We start from the raw sequence: 20,724 nt of genomic DNA, 5'->3' as shown, positions 1-20,724 counted from the left end.
TGTGACAGGACTTACTGCAGTTTTAGCTCATGTATAAATGTAAATGCCATATTTTTAAATAACACCCCAAATTTTAGACATGACAATTGCTACTTTTGAATTTTAGTTATAGATTGCAGTTGTCAGTGACAGAATATTAATTCCTAAAAATTAGAAAGTTACATTTATATGAATAAGTATGTCTTTTTAATTATTAGTATAAGAGCATCTCTATTTGGTCTGTCTGCAGAAGAAACTGAAGACTAGATACAAACTCTAACACTCATAATTCGTAATTTCTCCTTAAGCCTGGTAGAACATCCAGCATGTACGGGTGGTCAATACACTACTTTTTAAATTAATGATGTTGACCTTCTTTCTTCACACTGATGGCTCCCAAACCTCCAGTCCCAACCACTAAGTTCCAGATTTAGTCACCTATTTTCCTTTCAATATTGCATTACTCCAGACACCACACGCTCTACCTGACACAGTAAGTACTTACATCCATTTTGAAGTTTATATTCATTTAGATGAAGGGTTCGCAGTATTCCTTGTCCACACATGAGAAAAAATCTTCCAGTCTCAGAAGTGTCACGTTGTGAATGGAGTTTAGAACAGAAGTCCCAACCCGAGACTAGAGAACAGCCTTAGCAAATCCAGAAACCCCCAGAACCTATATAAAACATGCTGGTGTGAATTTTCTTTTCCCTCTCAGGATTGGGATAGGGTCCTTGCAGGATCCCAAGAGATCAAAGAGAGACATCAGAGTCTACCTCCACGTCTGGGGCTCTGCCACTCCACAGTTACAATTTTGCTTCAATGTATTTGCCTTCGATGGTCTAACAGGCTTTTTGACTTGAAAATGGGTCTGATCTGTCTGGGAGGCTTCTGAGAACAGACCTAGTATGGGGAAGTTACAAGAGAGCTCATGTTCACTCAGGAGAAAACACTTCTGTGTTTCCTGATTCAGCTGTGAAAACCAGAAAGGGCTGCCTATTTTGGTGGGGAAAATTCCTATCCTGTTAAACCTCTTGAAACCTGTTCAAGCAGAGGCTTATCTGGGATCATCCGGATCTTCACCCAGTTCTGCCTAGGTGTGCTGGGAATAGGAAGATAAGAAAGTGAGTGAGAGGTATTCCCTGTCCCTAGGAGTTTGCAGTCATGTCACACATACATAGATACATGGAAATTAATAAACATGTTACATTTCTACTTTCTCTCAAATGTACCTTATTTTTGAAATGTCATTTCTCTTAAACACTAGCTTTTACAGTAGCTTGTATATTTTTAAAAAAACTATGACTCCAAAATACTTTGTATTTCATTTTTGTAGTTTAAATAGCACTAATGTACCACCTAACACAGCAAGGCTACACTCTCACTCAGATTGAAAAGCTGTGCTTGGCACTTACACCAGAAACTCACCCAGAATTGAATAAAAGGCTTCCTGCTTTCAAGGAAAGAGTTCACCTCCAGCAATGGCATAGGAATCTGCAGACAACGTTTTTGGGGTTTTTTTTGGCGGTGGGGGTGGTGAGACAGGGTCTCACTATGTAGTTGAGACTGACCTGAAACTCATTATGTAGCCCAGGCAGGTCTAGAACTCACAGCGATCCTCCTGCCTCAACCTGCCTAGTGCTGGGATTACAGGCGTGTGCAACCACGCCCGGTTTAGACAATGTTTTTTAAATTACCATTAAAAAGTGTAAGAATGTTTTCCAAGATCTACAGAAAACTACCTTCAGACAATGGGAGTCACCTTTTTCACCCATCACTAAGCCAAAACGCCTCTTTGGGCCCAAGTCTTTATACTGAGAGAGCAGGTTCCTTCATTCAGCTTGCATCTGAGAATGGGCCATCACAGTGAGAACTTAACATTTCTTACAGAACAGACAGATTTACCTGAACAGATCCAAAATGGCCCTTCTTCTCAGCATACAATAGTTAGGAGGCAAGGTGAGAACCTTGCCTTGGGCATGTACTTTCTCCAGCCTAGAGATATTCTTATCATATCTGATGACTTCGATCACTGTCCTGATTGCCTCTATGACAGAAAACATTCTCCAGTTTAAAAAACCATAGCCTTAAATAGAAAACCTTAACAATTTGTTATTAACTGAGCATTTATTGAGTTCTTTATTATTATTGCAAGGCAATTTTTTGGCGGGGGGTACCGGGGATCAAACTCAGGTCCTTGTCCTTGCAAGGCAGGTATGGAACCGTTGAGCTAAATCCCCGGCCCAAGGCAATTTTTATCAACTTCAGAATTAGTAGAAAAATTTAAGGATAGGACATTTTGAGCTTGCCAGTTTTTGTGATATTTTAAAAAATAATAAATTGATTTTTATAATGCAATCATTAAAAAAAAGTTTACAACTTTCTCCTTCCCTCCCTCCCTTCCTCTCCCTTCCCCTTGTCTCTCTCTCCTTCTGTTTCAGTGCTGGGGATCGAACCCAAGCTTCCACAAAGACTGGCACAAAAGCCAGGGATTTAGCTCAGTGGCACAGTGCCTACCTGGCAAGTGTGAGGTCCTGAGTTCGATGCCCAATACAAAAAAAAAAAATTGGCACAAAGTAGAATCAATTGGGCTTGGACATTTACACTGATATGCTGGCTCGAGGGAATTTCCTAGTTCTATGTAATACAAATCATCTAACAGTATTAAATCTAATTTGAAATTAATGATGTGAACAATTTATTACAGTTACCATTTAAAGAAGCACTTTTATAATGCAGTGATTCACCTTGGCTTCCCAGCAACTAATGGAAGGAATGGCTTCTCAAATGGCGGGGCAATGGACTTTGGCATCTCTTCATTTATCAAGTGTCACTGACTACCTTTTTAACTTGAACAAGTCACTCCACTTCCTAGGTACTCACCTGAAAACAGGCACAATATCACCTACATCCAGATTCTGTTCATCTACATAATAAATATGTATCAAGATCTTCCTAGGATGTCAGCAGTACAGCACTTGCCCAGTGTGTGTGAGGCCCTGGGTTCAATCCTCAGCCCTGCAACAGAAAAGTGAAAAATAACAACAATCAATAAAAAGCTTATTAGGATCGACTCAGGTAGATAATAGCAATTCAATCAAGAACAAAATAGGCGTGTCCCTATTCTCATGGTGCCTATAGTGAAACAGCAAAACAAGAGAAGAGAAAAAATGACACATCATATAAAGATATACACAAGGAGTAGAGACAGCAAGGAAGAGGATCCTATTCGTAGAGAGCAGTGGTGGTGAACCTACGGCACACGTGGGCATGCACAGCCCACTCTGTCGGCACTCGAGCCAAGTTGCCCCAGAGTCGTCACAGCTGCTAAGCATTAGATATTCAGATTTGACCGCCCAGAGTTTGCAATCTGTGATAAATAAATGGGTTTGGGGGTTTGGGTTTGGGAACTCGGTCTCTAAAAGGTTCACCATCCCTCATGCAGAGTGATCACCATTACAGTGGAGATGACAATAAAATGAGATCACAGATATGAAGCCCTTGACACAGAGAAGACATTCAATAATTATTATTTCACTGCTTCAGAACAAGATACAGAGAAAATCCTGGTTAGAAAAACAGGATTTGAAATGCAAAGGAATATAAGGCTATTCACAAATTCTCCTATAGATACCTATACAAACTGAATAAAAGACAACACTAATACATTATAATGTATAGCTGAGTTCACTTTAAAAAAAAAAAAAGGAGAATCCCCAAGGGCCAAGACTAGGAAAACAATGAAACCCTTAGATGTAGGCTGACACTGAAATCGCAGTTTATCCCAAAGCAACTGCTGGTTTCCATCATCTAAAATCTTATGTTTTAATAGCTGCTTGGGGACAAGGAAGAAGACTGTGAATTTCCATAAAGAAGAGACTTGGAATGAATGCCCCACAAAAAATGCTCACACTAGTTAAAGAGAGGCTGGAAAAAGCTGTCTGCCCACCAACAAAGAGAAAGAACAAGATTTATATGTTCTGATCCAGATTCAGAACATTTAAAAATAAAAGTCCCTTCTGAGGTTCACAACTTCAGGCTAATTCCATGCAGTTGGGATTAAAATTCAGTCTCTAAAACTCTAAAACAAGAAATTAACAGATATAGGTCAGGCAAATATGATCTCACAATCCAAAATCATAAAGCACATCAGCAAACAAGTCTCCAAGAGTGAAGTCAGCAGAAATAGGAAATTGGAAAAAAAGAAAGAAAGAAAGAAAGAAACAAAGAAACAAAGAAACAAAGAAAGAAACAAAGAAAGAAACAAAGAAAGAAATTGGGCCTTTGAGGATTGAAACAAAGAAAGAAACAAAGAAAGAAACAAAGAAAGAAACAAAGAAAGAAACAAAGAAAGAAATTGGGCCTTTGAGGACGGAACATGCAGTGATTCAAAAATAAAAATCCAAAAATCAGCTGGACTTGGTTGGCACATGCCTGTAATCCCAGAACTCTGGGAGGCTGAGGGAAGAGAAACACAAAATTAAAGCCCAACCCGTCCGTGTAGCTTAGAGATTTAGCATGGCCCTGTCTCAAAGTACAGTGGACCCTCAAATTACAACCAGCCTCACATATGAACAATATGGGTTATGACCAGAATTTTAGCTTTAACTCATGACCAAAGTCTTGAGTTATGACCCAAATGGTTGTAAATGAAGACGATGCCAGAAAAGCATATGTAAGCATACACAGGGGTCAGTCTGAGCCTGTGTTAGTGGACATGATTTCAGTCAGTACTTTATATAATTGTTACCATTACTGCTATCAAAATGGACCCCAAAAAGCGAGAAAAGAAGCTAAGGAAGGAAAGGAAGGGAAAGAAGCAATCACAATAGAAAAGAAGAAGGAAATTGTGGAGAAATATGAGAGTAGCGTTCATGTGACCAGTCTCGCTAATGTGCACAACATGTCAAAATCCACCATCTGACATTCTTACGGGGACAAGATTTGTATAAGGAAGCTAGTGTTGCTAAAGGTGTTACTCAAATTACTAAGAACAACAGTGTCAGACGAGGTAGAAGGACTATCAGTATGGATAGACGAAAGGCAGATGACAGGTTACAGCCTGAGTCTATAATCTGTGAAACAGCTGGGGCTATAAATGCAGGTCTCATAAAGGACCATCCATCAATGAATGACAATGGTGAACCAGTTCATACCACAATTTTAAAGTGAAAATGGGCTCATAGAGTAGGCATGGTAAAGCAATCAGTGCTGATAAAAAGGCTGCCGAAAGTTACATGCACCATTCAAAATGATGGCACAGAGAAATGGCTTTGGCTCTCATCAAGTTTTCAACTGTGATGAAACTGGCCTTTTCTGGAAGAAAATGCCCAGGAGAACATACATTACCCAGGAAGAGAAGAAAACGCCAGGCCACAGCCTACGAAGGATAGGCTAATCTTACTGCTATGTGTCCATGTGAGTGGTGACAAGAAACTCTGAGACCCCTAGAGTGTTCAGAAAATATAGTCATGAAGAATAGGCCAGGGGTCATGTGGAGATCTAATGCAAAACCCTGAATAACAAGAGTACTTTTTCTCGAGTGGATCAGGAAAGCTTGCTGTCCTACTGTTAAGAAATATCTAGAGGACAAAAGTTTGCCACTCACAGCTCTCTTCACTGTGGACAAGGCTCCTGCTCACCCATGAGATTCAGAAGAATCAGCTGAAGAATTCCCATGGCTTTCCAGTCAAGTTCCTCCCACCTGATACACTTCCTTTTCTGCAGCCTATGGACCAGCAGGTTACAGCTAACTTTAAGCGGGGTAATCTGCAGCGAACAGCCCTGTAAGAAAGTCCTCCTCCATCAGTGTCCCCAGGACAGCAGCAGGACTCGTCTTACCCCCTGAAGATGGGAAGGGGGTGTTGGTTGTTTTCTCTCACCTGCTCATCCTTGTTCTACAGAGAAGATAAAAGTAAATGTAGCATACCCCTCTGCACAATGTTAGCAGGCGATAGGGGCACAAGCTTTTTGCCCCTCTATCATTTGGCTGTGTATTATTTCAGGAATCTGACCATACTCAGATGGACATAGGAGATAGCAGAGTTGGGCTGGTATTTCCCCTTTGCTAGTGGCTGCTACTGAGATTTAAGTCCTAGTCTGTGAAGTAGCAGGGCTCGGCTGCATTCACTTCCAGCCAAGGTCAACGGAATCCAACTAAATTCTTCCCCTCTGAATTAACCATTTGTTCTCTTCAGGAAAGATATGCTAGTGTCCTTGTTCTACAGTCCTGCCTTCTTGATATTTGTTATCAGCAGGTGTCCTGAGGCCTGCCCACTTCTCTCCATGTCCCACACTTGTAATGAATAAACCCTGGATGTCCTGGTATCCTTTGCCTTTGCTGCCCACAGCAGCTTAGAGCAGCCCAAAACTCAGTTTCTCTCAAGTCTCTGTCTCTGCGTTTCTTTAAAATCCCACTTTCCTATCTCATGGACATTGTACTGGCTTCCAGGAGGCCAGGAGCACCGCAGGGGTCTCTGGCAACACTGGTTACCCTTTCCCAATATAACAAGTCTAACCTGCACCGGGGAAGAAGACTTTTGCACCAGCTATGAGATGGAAGTTTTTAACTGAACTAGGTTGACTTAATGAGAGAAAGATAATCAAACTACTATGAGGTCTGCACAAGGTAATATTAGAGGTTGAAAGGTGGGACTACACAGAATTATTAAAAGGAGTTTATTCTACATCCAAATAATGCAGCTCCATTTTTGTAAAAAGCAGAACAATATTCAATACTCAAACCTCCGGTTGACTATCAGACCTGCACTGGAAAAGCCAACTTTACTTGTGGATTAAAATGTATAATCTAATGCACAGGTACAAATTTCCCATGATGAATGTTATCAGTATATATATCTAAAATGTACCCAGAAAAAAATGTACAATCTACGTAGGGCATAGAATGCTAAAGCAAAATGTTTCACCTAACAAGTGAGCAAGAACTGACACATGGCAAGGACTGGGGGAAGCTCTGTGCAGGATTCACGGAAAACACAAGACACACACTGCACCTGCAGACATGGGCACCATGTGCACGAGACAGAGACATGGAGAGGACTTTGCAGCAGAGGGCCAGCGTCAGCAAAGGTGCAGAGGTGACAATCCAGGCACAGTCTCGCCGGAACCTATGTTATTGATGTAAGGAAACAAAGGGACATACATACATTTGGAAGATTAAAAGTCAGACTTCAGAAGCCACGGAATTCGAATTGCATTCCATGAGTAGCAGAAAACCACTAGAGGTTTTTTGAGATGACTGTCGAAATAAAACTCAGAGAAAGAAGCTTTTAGAAAAGGAAAGAAAACATTCATCTTCCAAGAAGGTAAGAGAGTCATATTTCAGAACTACTGGTGAATGTTTGCATTTAAAAGCTGTACAATTACCCATATGTGTTAGTCAGCTCTCCTGTTGCTTAAGATATCTGACACCTGCAACGTGAAGGAGGAGGTTTGGTTTGCTCCTGGTTTTGCAGGATTCAGTCCATGGTTAGATGGCCCCAAGGCAGAGAGAGACATGGTGGAAGAAAGGCATGGCAGAACAAAAATGCTTAGCTCATTGTGGCCAAGAAGCAGAGAAGGGAACGAAAGCCAGAGAAAAAGAGGTGAAAGACCAGACATAGACCTTCAAGGCCCCACCTCTGTTACCCACCCAGTCACACTCAGACTGTGCTCCACCAATCCTGGGGTGGGGGTGCAAAACCAATCAAGTTGACACTATCGAGCTTAACCATCACACTGTGTTACTATGAATCTGTCCATGAAGGAAAACAGCAGTAATCTTGTGCGATTACAGTATCTACAGAGATCGTAATACAGTTATCTGGGAGAAAATCGTTTATGGGAAACCATGGAGATTTTACTATTAAAGGGAACATATCCCAGCTGTCACATGTGAAAGCTCAATCATAATGGAAGCAGAACAAAGGGCCACTTTTTTTGCTTCTACACGATCGAAGTGGGATTAGGGGTCAATGTGTGATGTTGGATTTCAGTATGAGTTGCCGGGTTCAACAAAACCGGGGAAACCAGGAGGCCATCTGGGTCTCAGCTGCATGTACCTTCCAGTTTCGCTACCGAGAACCTGAGGCAGAGTTGCCCAGCCCAACAGCACATCATACAGTATACAATGGTGATCCTACAGAAGGGTTATCACCCCTGTCCAGGTCTTCCAATCAGCCTGCTGAACCATTTCACTCCTCTGATAACCCCCAGTGAATTAATTCTTCACTTCGGGTGTGTTTGGGAGTTACTATCAACGTGACAAATGGTACTAGCCGCGAAAACAGTGCCCATAATCCAATTATTCTTAATGAGGCAGTGCTAATCTAAGGAAAAATCAGCCTGCAAGATCCTTGATGTCTCCCTGGATTTATCAGAATTACCGTCAGAGCATCTGCCTCCTTTATTGCTAATTCTGAAACATGATTTGCCTCTCATTTTATTACATCTTGGGGTTTTCCCCTCTGAACTTGGAATTGCAACAGATGTCCTATTGTGATGTTCTTAGTGCAGCCACATAAGGAACAATGTGAAGTTACAACTATCCCGCCCTAGGCACTGTACTAGTTCAGCCATTAAAAGAGTCCTGTTATTTCTGCTACTTGGCTCTACCTGTTTCCACAGTGATGGAGAACAACATTTTCTAGAAGCTTGACTGTGTGTTTGGTCTTTAGCACACATCAGGCTTTCTGTTGTTCAGTAATCATTGTTTAAAAATGAATGATACTTCTCAGGTCATCATTGTGTCACAATGATTTGCTTCTTTGTTGGAGACAGGGTCTTGCTATATAGTCCAAATGTAAATCAGGCTGGCCTTGAACTCGCTACGTAGCCCAGGCTGGAGTTGAACTTGTAGTCCTCCTGCCTCAGGCTCCTGAGTGCTGGGATTGCAGGTGTGTGCCACCATTCCCAGCCACAATTATTTTTTTTAACAGAATGTTGACTGAGTCTTTTTCTGGTATCTGGATACGGCTATTAATTTAGTCAACCTCTATACTGGCCTAACATACAGAAGGCTATGTGCCAAAACGTACACATAGCTTCATGACTTTGTAATTACAGTTCTTCTCTGGGCACCTGAATGAAGCTGCATCAGGATACAGAGTTGGTGCTGGAGCTGGGGAAGAAAGAAACCAAAATAAATTGCAGATGTTTTAGGCTTGGGGGTTAAAATGCTATCAAAGTGTTTTTCATGTTAAAATGTTTTATCAAGATGCAATACGTATATGCACCAATTCTTCAAGATAAGTGTAATTAATATGTACTACAAATATATACTCATAAAAATTATAAATAAAATAATTTTAAACACAAAAAAGTAAGTTTTATTAAAATTTGAAGATATAAGAGACATGGTTACATCATAAGTAATATCTAGTAAGAGAATACTTCAAAGATGTTCTGTTTATCAACTGAATGTGTGCTAATTTTTTAGGAAGTAAATTCTAAATATAATATAAACTATAATATAAATAAAACTTCCCCATTAAAAGTCACATTTGAGAGAAAACTTAGCCTTGGAATTTTTGACTTTACCACACCACTGGAAATTTTCTCCAAGGCTGGTTTTATGGCTTTTTTATTAAAAAGGATCATGTTAGGAGCTAAAGGTGTAAGGAAGGTGAGATGGGTAGGGAAGAGTAATAGGGAAAAGAAAAAATGTGAGATAATGAAAAGATGGAAATAAAGTGTCTGTAGATGGGGAGGGGAGGAGGGGGTGAAGGGAGGGCAGGGGAAAGGGGAAAAAATGAGAATCAAGACTTGTCATGTAGAGGTACAAGATCCCAACAATGCATGTAACTGTACTTTATCCCTAAAATGCACCAATAAACTCAATTAAAGCTGAAAAAAAAAAAAGGATCACGTTATCTAATCAGTGGTGACTCTAAGGCAGATGGGACTCCTCTCTCCCAAATGGGTTCTGAGATGGAAAGCTGAACATGTGGAGGACTTTGTTTTGTTTTTTAATTGTGGTACAAATGCATAAAACTTACCATCATAACAATTTTTAAGTGTATAGTTTGGCTGCATTAAATATATTCACATCGTTGAGCTACAAATCTCTACATTTCACCTTCGTATCAAAACTGAAATTTGAGAGCCGGACATGGTGATGCATGCCTGAAATCCCAACATTCAGGAGGCTGAGGCAGAGGATCATCTTGAGTTCGAGGACATCCTGGGCTACATAGTGAGTTCAGGGCCAGGCTGAACTACAATGGGAGAGCCTGCATCAAAATAACAAAATGCAACAACAAAACCAACTGAAACTTGATGCACATTAAACAGCAATGCCCATTTCCCTTCTTCTAAGCCCTTTTAAGAAAACCTTGCTGAATGTCACTGTCAGCATGGTCACCTTCCACCCCAACCCATCTCCACCTCTCTGAGCTTTGCCCACTCATCCCCTTCTGTTCTTCACCCTCTTCCTCCTCCTCATGTTCCTAACCCTGCTCTGTTCCTGCAGGCTGCATCAGCTACAACAGCCAGAGCAGCCCTGCAGCCACTGCAAGCAGCAAAGCAGAGTCTGGGGGTACAAAGCAAAGACAGCTGCTTAGGCCCAGGCAGAGCTCATTTATACAGACCACGATTCTGTCGCCATTCTGTTGACAGTGTTCTACCTTCCTCCTTCTGCCAGTTGATCTGTACTCCCACCCTCCTCCAGTTGCAAAGAAGCCATCTTCTAGGCCAGCATTTACAAACACTACTGTAGACAAGTATTCTGAGAACATACAAGTTTAACAAATGTCTTGTGATCTTTTCCCTCTTGGAAATTTCCAATATGTATTTGTAAAATAAAAGCTCTGGCAAGACTCATAGTGAAGAAATCAGTGCAATTTTTTCTAAAAAATTAAAAAAAAAAAAAAAAAAAAAAAAAGTGCTTCTAAAAAACTCTCCAAATCATCTGACTCAGTTCTCTTAACACGGTGAAAGAGAACACAGACTTTTGGATTCATAATGCTGTCAGCTCCAGGGCCAGTTTTGCTACCTGCAAGCTATATTGTGACTTACCCTTTCTAGGCCTAGCTTTCCTCGGCTGCAGAATAGATTGAATAATATCTACCATTGCAGAGTCATTGCAGGAATTAAGTTAGATAATTACAAAAGCATCTGGCATACAGTATTATTACAGAGATTGTCAGGCACTTTGTTTTATCTATTATTTATTTTTTTGTAAACAGAACTCACATGCTGAACCAATCACCTGCCTGCTTCTAACATTTTAGGCAGATGGACTCAGGTTCCTATATTAATATTTCTATGAATGTCTTTTCTTAGAGAATATTCTAGTCTCAAGTCAACAATCTTTCAAACTATTCAAATAAAACTTTCACCATTATAAGGAAGTTCTTTGCAAAGTCCTAAAGCTTAGCAAAAAATGAAAATAGGAGGACATGAGAAACAAGGAAGGAAACAAGGAAGAAATCTCATAACCCTAATTCTATGATTAAAAGGATATAAAAGTATAGATTTAACCTTAGCTGCAGTAACAGTAAAAAAAGATGAAGTCAAGAAAGCCTCTTGGGGCCCAAGGAAATGTTCTAGATTGAAGAGGCCTGATTAATACTATAATTTAAAGCAACATATGAGCCTAGAGTAGATATTGGGCCAGAGGTGATTCAAGAGCTACAAAGGAGGGCCAGGGATTTAGCTCAGTGGTGCTGCCACCTGCTTTGCAAGTGCAAAGTCCTGAGTTCGATCTCCGGTACCAGGAGAATGCCCCTCAAGATACTCCCATCCTTCACACTTAGTCCATCACTCTTGGCAATGTGTCTTTTACCATAATAAGTTGTTTTTTTTTTAAACATTCTCTGTATCTTTCAATCATCATTTATATTCTTCAGCTGCTTCTACTGCCAAGTCATCTCTGCATCATTTCAAAGTACACTAATCCTTTTGCTCCTTCCAGGAAAGGCTACTAGCTCTATTGCCAGCCCGGGTCTCGGTCTTCACAATTTCTGCTGCCCTCCATCCAGGTGGCCGTGCCATGCATAGCTGTGCATCTAATGTCAGTGCTATGGCAAAACTTTAGACACTGGAGGTATGAAGTAGGACCTATGCTTTCTAAATGACCACAATTCAAGCCAAAACATCAGTGAATACCATTAAATAAAATACGTGGTTGTATCTTTGGCCATAATTTGCATTCTTGAGGCACGCTTCCCTAGGCCCTCCTCATTTCTCGACTGTAGAGCTTGGCTATTAATCTCCTCTAAGCGTCCTCCAGAGATATATGTGAGAGCCTCAGGGGGCCTATCATAGACATTCACGAGCAGGGACCTTCGTCGCTCCTGCTTTGGCTTCTTCATGTTGTGAGAAACTGTGGCCCTGTCTTTTCTAATAACCAGAAGTGCCCCCATCTTAAACTTTATTTCACCCTAGGTTCTTCCATCCCAGCAACAGGATTGCAGTTGTTAGTTACAGCTACAGGGAAGCCTTGGGCTTGGACTCTGGGAACACCTCATGCAAAAGACTTTCAGTTCTCCACACCTCAATGCCCTTAGCTACTCTGCCCAGCAACCATTCAAGCCCCCCCCTCACACCACCAGACTAGCCAATCAGGATAAATTGTAAACCTTCAACCCAGCTAATAGGGAAAAAGGTCAGGAGCTTCTCACATGTTAGGATATAAAAGTAGCCTGTTGCTGCCTCTCTGTGTGCCTGCTACCTCACTTTAGGGGCATAGCTCACCTTTCTGCAGAAGTAAACTTGCCTTGTCACGATTTCTCAGTATCCAAGTGCTTTATTTCTGCACCAAGAAATTGAGTAGAGGGGCTTATTGCCAACAATGTCCACGTACTGCTGTTCCAGGTGACAATGACATTTATAAGATCATCATGTTCCACAGGGGAACAGTCCTCCTTCCTAATTTTATAACATCAGATAAAACAATAGTAAATTTAAATAAGTATTTACTAAAAGTCCTGGATTAATGGAAAGTTGCAACTTGGCAAGCACCACCTCAGATGTCCTCTTGATGTCACCTGATCCACTTGCTGCTTTAGCCACTGCCCGAAGCACCCCAGACTCCAGCTCCAGTGTTAAATAATGAAGAAAATTAACAAACAAATCAGATAAATCCTATAGATGGGAGAGTACGCAACCATTACAATAACATTTAAAATCCAAACAAACACTCATAATGTTGACAGTGTTTCAATGAGGAAAAAAGTTTATATAAATCAGTGTAGAGTATGAATCCCAGCCCCCAACGATTCACCCCCCTCAATCCCCAGTTTTGTGTTTCCCAGAACCTCCTCCCCTTACAACTCTGGATTATAGAGCCATACTCTGGAGGAATTTTCAGTCAGACATGGTGATAGGTAGACAAAGAGTGCCCAGTTGTGCCCCAAATTGTCCTTGGTCCTCTATTCCACATCTAACCCCTCTCCAACCTCACATCCAAGGAGGCCTTGCCTCAAGCTCCCCTTTATGATGAGATGTGCTGGGGACTCTCAGATTTACCCGCAAGCTCCAAATATTCACCCGTGCCAGGGCTTCAGGGCAACTGGTTAATGGCTCTTTGTTGGTCCTCCTATTATAGGCAGCTAAGTTAGATAGAAATTAATTTACAGTCAGAGAGGGATTGAAAGGGAGTCACTGAAAAATAAAGACATCATAACGATGGCTAGAGGTGCATCTGAAGGCCAAACTTCGAGATAATGATTTAATAGCCAGGCTTACATGCTTCCCTAAGGGATAAACAGGGCTCACCTATTGTGATTAGCACCACCTAGTCCAGTGAAGTCCAGACAGGCATCAGTCACCCAGGTGGGTGACCAGAGCATCTGGGCCCATTCCTGCCTAAAAATGCCTTTCTTCTTTCCTTACTATGTGACCTGCTTTCTTATTGGACCAATATTAGCTGAGCAGCTGTACTTGTAATTCTATAGGTTGATTATAGTTTGACCCATATTGCACCCATATTGTGACTTAACTATACAAATTATCCTTGACAAAGGCACTTGGTGGCCACCCCATGAGGGACCCCTCCTGGAAATCCAGGAGCTATTCTTCTCTCATTTCCAATAAAACGCTCCTAAATTTATCTTCCTTTGGTTCGCAACTTCATTCCTCAATATTGTGGGACTACAAACTCACACATTTAACATCTAACAGGTTGGAAGTTGTCTTTCTACTCTATTCACTCAACTACTATATCACAATACCCATTCCTGAAATTTCCCTCACAATTAGATACAGTCTTCTTCCAATAACCAATTCCTTATTTTATAACATTTGTGGTGGCTTTATTTCCCTGGCTGAGCCCTAGCTGATACAGCAGTAAAGGAAAAATCCTTTTCCTTTACCCTCCGAAATTCAGCAGCAAAGGCTCTGCCAATTAAACTGGCATAAGACAGATCGGCAGGGGGAAAGGAAATAAGTTTTATTTGATGTTAATATTTTTCCTGTACACAGAGGCCTTCATAGAAAAGCACAAAGGCCTAAGAGCTAATATGGTATTTCAATGGAAAATGATCAATTGTGGAACTAAGACAAAGGAAAAAGGAACAGCCTGCCAGCAGGTGGCAAATTGTGGGAAGGTAGATGTGTAAGGGCATCAGTGGGCCACAGGGGCTGTTCAGGAGGATTTGTCATGTACACCCCTCTGCATGCATCTCTGCACTAGAAGTCTGGAGCTCTCTCCGGTGATAATTAAGTGACCCAGTGATGAAGAGTTTTCTTCTTGGTAGGGAAGCAAAAAACTCCTTCACAAATGAAAATTCACATCCTGCTTTTAGCCAGGTACAGAGAGTACAGAGCTTTGTATCTGCATCAGTTGTTTAATTGCCTTTGGCTCAAAATAATTCTTAAGCCTATGTAATATATTTAGGGGTAGCATGTTCTGATACCCTTCATCATGTGTGTGTATGTGTAAAAATGTCTACAAAAATACATGCCAAATATAAGCCCTTATTATTGCTGAGCTTATGAGGTGTGGTTTTTTTTTTCTTTTTACTTGTTTGTATTTCTTACCTTTTAAAACCCAGAAAAAGAATTGAATTTTTGTTGTACTTCCTTAAAAATGCAGAGAGCAATGCTGAACTTTAGGGTATGGATGCATCTTCTCTGATCACTGAACACCTGTAGGTAGACAAAGGATGTGGAAGATGTGCTGCCAGGCACAGGGCTCCTGGTCATCATGGATGAGCTCTTTAGGCCACATGGAGAGGATTGTTATGGAAGAAGGGGATGCACAGAAAAAAGAGATATCCCTGAAGAAACAACTAAGGCATGGCAATGGATCCAGAACAAAACAGATTCAAGTAAAAAATAAAATAATGACAGTGAGTAAACTAAGTTTGAATGATTAAAGAAGAAAATATCTATTTACATGACAATAATTGAGTTGTGACAACACATTTTTGTTTGTTGAGCAGGACCCCTAGTAGGAATGAATGCGGTGCAGACTGCCTGGCATACACAAAAGAACATTACCTTCAGTGTGCAGCCAGAAATACTCCACTTATTCCCCAACACAATTAAAACAACTCTGAAGTACTATAAATCCTTTTTTAAAAAAGGAAAGAGAATAATACAAATTCTCAGGCTATGTGTGTGTGTTTGTGTGTATGTGTGTGTTACTAAGGCCAACTCCAGGTCCCTGCCCTGAGCTCTATCCATAGCCCCTTTTTTATCCTGAAATAAGGTCTCACTAAGTCAATACACTGCTCAGGTTGAATTTAACTTGTGATCCTCCTGCCTCAGCCTCCCAGAGTGCTGGGATTTCAGACATACAACACCCTGTTTAGAAAACTTTTCAGGTTTTTGATCACCTTTCCATTTCTTCAGTGATTCTGTCTCCATGCTGGCAAAGTAGAAGTATAAACCTTAATTTTACAAATGGACAAATAGTGAAAATGAGTCAATTAAAAGGCTTAAAATAAAATTCTTACGTTCAGTGTTTGTTCAAAACCACTCTATGATATGTGAAAAGATTCACAAATTCTGTACATATCTAGTCAGTCTTGGGCAATGACTAGTGGCCAGGGGCTTTATGATTTTAGAAGTCAGTTTGATTTTTTCTGTAGGCAAAATGAGCATATGTTTGAAATAATTTCATATTATAAATCATTCCAAATTAATAAAAATAAATATTATAAATTAATTTCAAAGGCGATATTTTTGGCACAAATAGTTGGCAAATAATCAACATATTTGGGAAGTCTTTTTTTGAGACAGGGTCTTGCTATATAGTTCAGGCTATCCTTGAACTTACTGTGTAGCTGAGGCTGGCCTCAAAGTTGCAGTGATCCTCCTGTCTCAGCCTTCCAAGTGCTAGGGTTACATGCAACACCACACCCAGTTGGCAAACACTTTAAAAATAAATGCCTTACAAATATATCCATTGTTTTCAGCCTATATAGAGCTATGGATATGGTGCTAAGATTTTTTCCTTTAAAAGTATACCAGCTGTGATTGCTTTGGCAGCACATACACTAAAAGTATGCCACGTGTAATGGTATGTTCCTGTAACCCAAAAACTCAGAAGGCTGAGGCAGGAGGATCATGAGTTCATGGCCAGGCTGAACTACACAATGACAGCCTGTCTCAAAAAAACAAACAAAAAAAACACCCAAATTTTAAAAAGTTATAATTTTAACCAAAATAGATTATTTCAATCCACTTTTAAAATTCTAAACAGAATTCTGCATATAACCTGACAAATGACATTTATGTCTGTATATATGAGGTGTGATTTTTAAAAATACAGTTAATGAGACTCCCACCATACCATCAATAAGTGTTCAGAGATCCTGGGGAGCAGCTGTGTGGACCATGAGAAATCAATCCAACAGCTGCTAGATGATTCAAAGAATAACATAAGATTCATCAGAGTCAATGAAGAAACAGGAGAGTGCATCAAAAAAACTATTCACAGAAGTAATGGCAGAAAACCTCCCAAATAGGGGGAAAGAACCCATCACACAGTTAAATGAGGCTTATAGGACTCCAAGTAGCCATTATCAAAAAAATCTACACATAGGCATATAACAGTTAAGTTCCAGAAACCCAACAGAAGAACAAAATTCTACAAGCAGTTAGAGAAAAGAAACAAATCACATACAAAGGAAAGCCCATCAGAATCATAGCATATTTCTCAATACAAACCCAGAAGGCAAGAAGGGCATGGACTGACGAATTTCAAGCCCTAAAAGAAAACAACCTCCAGTTTCAAATTTTGACCATTTAGTATTATGCTGGCTGCTGCTTTGTCATAGATGGCTAATATCAGATTGAGCCTGCTTCGGCCCATTAAGCAGGACTGGGTAGCCATGCCCTCCCCTGCCTGGTCTGCCACCAGTTCCAGCAAGGAAGGTAGCTGTGCCTCTGAAACCACCCCCTCAACCCGCTCTCAGACCTTCTGATTGGGCCAGTCCTTGGATCCACTCTGCAGAGGCATAGGTGGCCATAAAGGGTATTTTTCTGAGCTCCTGACTTTGAACATCTTTAAAGAAAGGGTAGGGGAAACATATAACAGAACTGTGTGGAGTTCAATCCTGAAGGTTGGGGAACTCAATTTGGGCATTTTGGCCTGAGGTCAGTCTGAGTTGCGGGGATCTGCCATTGGCCAGCTGAGATTAGGGGACTTGGGTCTGCACATGGCTGTGCACATGTTATATTATGACAGCAGAGATATAGTCTGAAAGAGGCCCTTCAAATTCATTTTTTTTCTTTCTTTTCCTCATTCCACTCTGCAAATTCTTTCTTTTCTGTCCTCTTTCTCCAACTCAGTCTCTTGCTCCACCATATTATCCCTCATGTCACTTTCTGTTCCTGATACTGCCCTAACTTAGACTTCTTCTCTTATCGTTTTTTCTTTTTTTCTTTATGTTCTTTTGTTCTGTCATTTTACCTCACTCATGGGTCAATAGTTTCAAGGGAAAGTGAGCCCCTATTACTGTTAAGGGGATATATTCTTGTCCTTATTCTTGCACTCTGTCTATCCCTTTTGAATTTAATAGTTTCACAAAGATTGTACAGTCATTCTATATCCTCTGGCTTCACTTGAAACCTTCTCCAATGCTTTCACTTATCTACTCATCTCATCCTAACTCCGTCTAAGCTCCATCCTAAATGGTAAAGATGCTATATATATACTCACTGCAAACATATTTTAGGCTGCTGCTTGATTTTAATTTAATTCACATAGTTCAAAGGTGGTAAAGTAATGACTACCACAAGTGGTCAATTTGCAAGTTGTGCTTGTTCCTATTGTGCTGCTGATTGCATCAATTGGGATAAAGGATTGTGATTGATTTAATGAGTTGTTTTCTCAGATATTGTGAAAATGAGAATGTCTATGAGTCATTAGAGACTAAAAAGCTAAAGTGCAAATATATCAGGAAGACTTAAGGAATAACCCAGAAATTAAACCAAGGACAACCCAACAACAAAAATAAAAATGAGAAAACACTTAAGCAAGACACAAAGACAGACTTCCAGTTCACCAATGGGAAATAGTAGGGTAAATGAGGATGAAAAGTCTGATAGGGAACCAGCAGGACACCCTGAACCCATAGCACAGGAGGTAACAAAACAGATCAATCAGGCTTTAGAAAAATTCAAAACAGAAATAATTTCCCAGATAACCAGAGATGGTGAGCAAAATGGAAGTCATGATTCGAGACTCTAGAACAGAAACTGAGAAAAAAATAGATGAGCTCAGGACCATGATAAAATTGAAGGTGCAGCATAAGAAAGAAATGGAAACAATGAATGCCCAACAGAGGAAAGAAATGGAATCCATAAAACAGATTCAAACAGATATCCAGGAGATCAAAAACTCTATTGAAAGTGTACACAACAGAATAAAAAATTGCAAAGATAGAATTTCAGATATAGAAGATAGGATTGCAGTCAGTGACCATGAAAAGAGAGGTCTCTTAAAAGCAGTAGGGGATCATGAGAAATCAATCCAACAACTCCTAGATGATGCAAAGAAGAATAACATAAGACTGATAGGAATCCATAAAGTAGCAGGAGAAAATACAAATGACTTACAAAAGCTGTTCACAGAATTAATGACAGAAAACTTCCCAAACAGAAGGGAAGAATTAGACATACAGATAAGTGAGGCATATAGGACTCCAACTAGCCACAATCAAAAAAAAATCTACACCTAGACATATAATAATCAAGATCCCAGAAATCCAACAGAAGAACAAAATACTACAAGCAGTAAGAGAAAAGAAATAAATCACATGCAAAGGAAAGCCATCAGAATCACAGCAGACTTTTCAACGCAAACCCTCAGGTCAAGGAGAGCCTGGAGTGAGGTATTTCAAGTCCTAAAAGAAAACAACCTTCAACCTAGACTGATGCATCCTGAAAAACTGTCTTGCAAAATGGATGGGGAAATAAGATACTTCCATGACAAAGAACACCTGAGAAACTTCATGAACACAAAACCAGCACTACAAGGAATTCTAAACAATATACTAGAAAAAGACAATGAAGGTCACAACATCATAAGGCCCAACAGACCAAATCAAATAGGCAAGGCAAGAAACTAAAAGGAGAGGGGGGTAAAGTAAAAAGAGTCAACAAAAGGACAATAACATGACAATAATAAGTCAGTACATATCAGTTATAACCATCAATGTCAATGGCCTCAATTCACCAATCAAGAGGAATAGACTGGCAGAATGGATTAAGAAGCAAAATCCAACAATATGTTGTATACAAGAAACATACCTACTGCAAAAGGAAGCCCATAGACTGAAAGTGAAAGGATGGAAAACAATTCTCCACGTGACAGGAGCCCAGAAAAAAAGCAGGGGTAGCAATCTATTTGCAGACAAAGTAAATTTCAAACCAAAACTAATTAATAGAGACAAAGAAGGCCACTACATTCTTGTACAGGGAACAATTCAAGAGGAAGAGAAGACAATCATAAACATATATGCACCAAATATAAATGCCCCCAACTATATAAAACAAATATTAAGTAATATAAAAAAACAAATGAGCACTAATACAATTGTAGTGGGGGATCTAAATACCCCACTATCACAAACAGACAGATCATCTAGACAGAAAATCAACAATGAAATACTAGAACTCAACCAAGCTTTTGAACGCATGGACTTAATAGACGTCTACAGAGTATTTCACCCCAGAAAATCAGAATATACATTCTTTTTGGCTGCACATGGGTCACTCTCCAAGACAGACCACATACTAGCTCACAGAACAGGTCTGAATAAATGCAATAGAATCAAGTTATCCCCTGTATATTATCAGATCATAGTGCAATAAAGCTGGAGATCAATAGCAGAAGAAACTGTAGGAACTTCACAAGCACATGGAAATTGAACAGCACTCTCCTGAACAATCAATGGATCACAGAGGAAATTAAAGAAGAAATTAGACAGTTTTTACAAATAAATGAAAATGCCAATACAACATACAGGAATCTATGGGACACAATGAAAGCAGTTCTATGTGGAAAATTCAGAGCACTGAATGTCCACACTAGGAAAACAGAGTGAGCTCAGATAAACAACCTAATGATGAATCTTAGACTATTAGGAACACAAGAGCAAGAAAAACCCAAAGCTCAAACAAGAGAGGAAATTATAAAGATTAGAGCAGAAAACAATGCAATGGAAACTAAGAAAATGACACAAAAAATAAATGAAACAAAAAGTTGGTTTTTTGAAAGAATAAATAAAATCGACAAACCCTTAGCTAATCTTATCAAAAAAAGGAAAGAAAAGGCTCAGATCTGCAATCAGG

The sequence above is a fragment of the Fukomys damarensis genome, unplaced genomic scaffold (assembly GCF_012274545.1).
Source record: "Fukomys damarensis isolate Sample0158 unplaced genomic scaffold, DMR_v1.0_HiC HiC_scaffold_15, whole genome shotgun sequence".
Lineage (NCBI taxonomy): Eukaryota > Metazoa > Chordata > Mammalia > Rodentia > Bathyergidae > Fukomys > Fukomys damarensis.
This window is presented reverse-complemented; position numbering follows the sequence as displayed.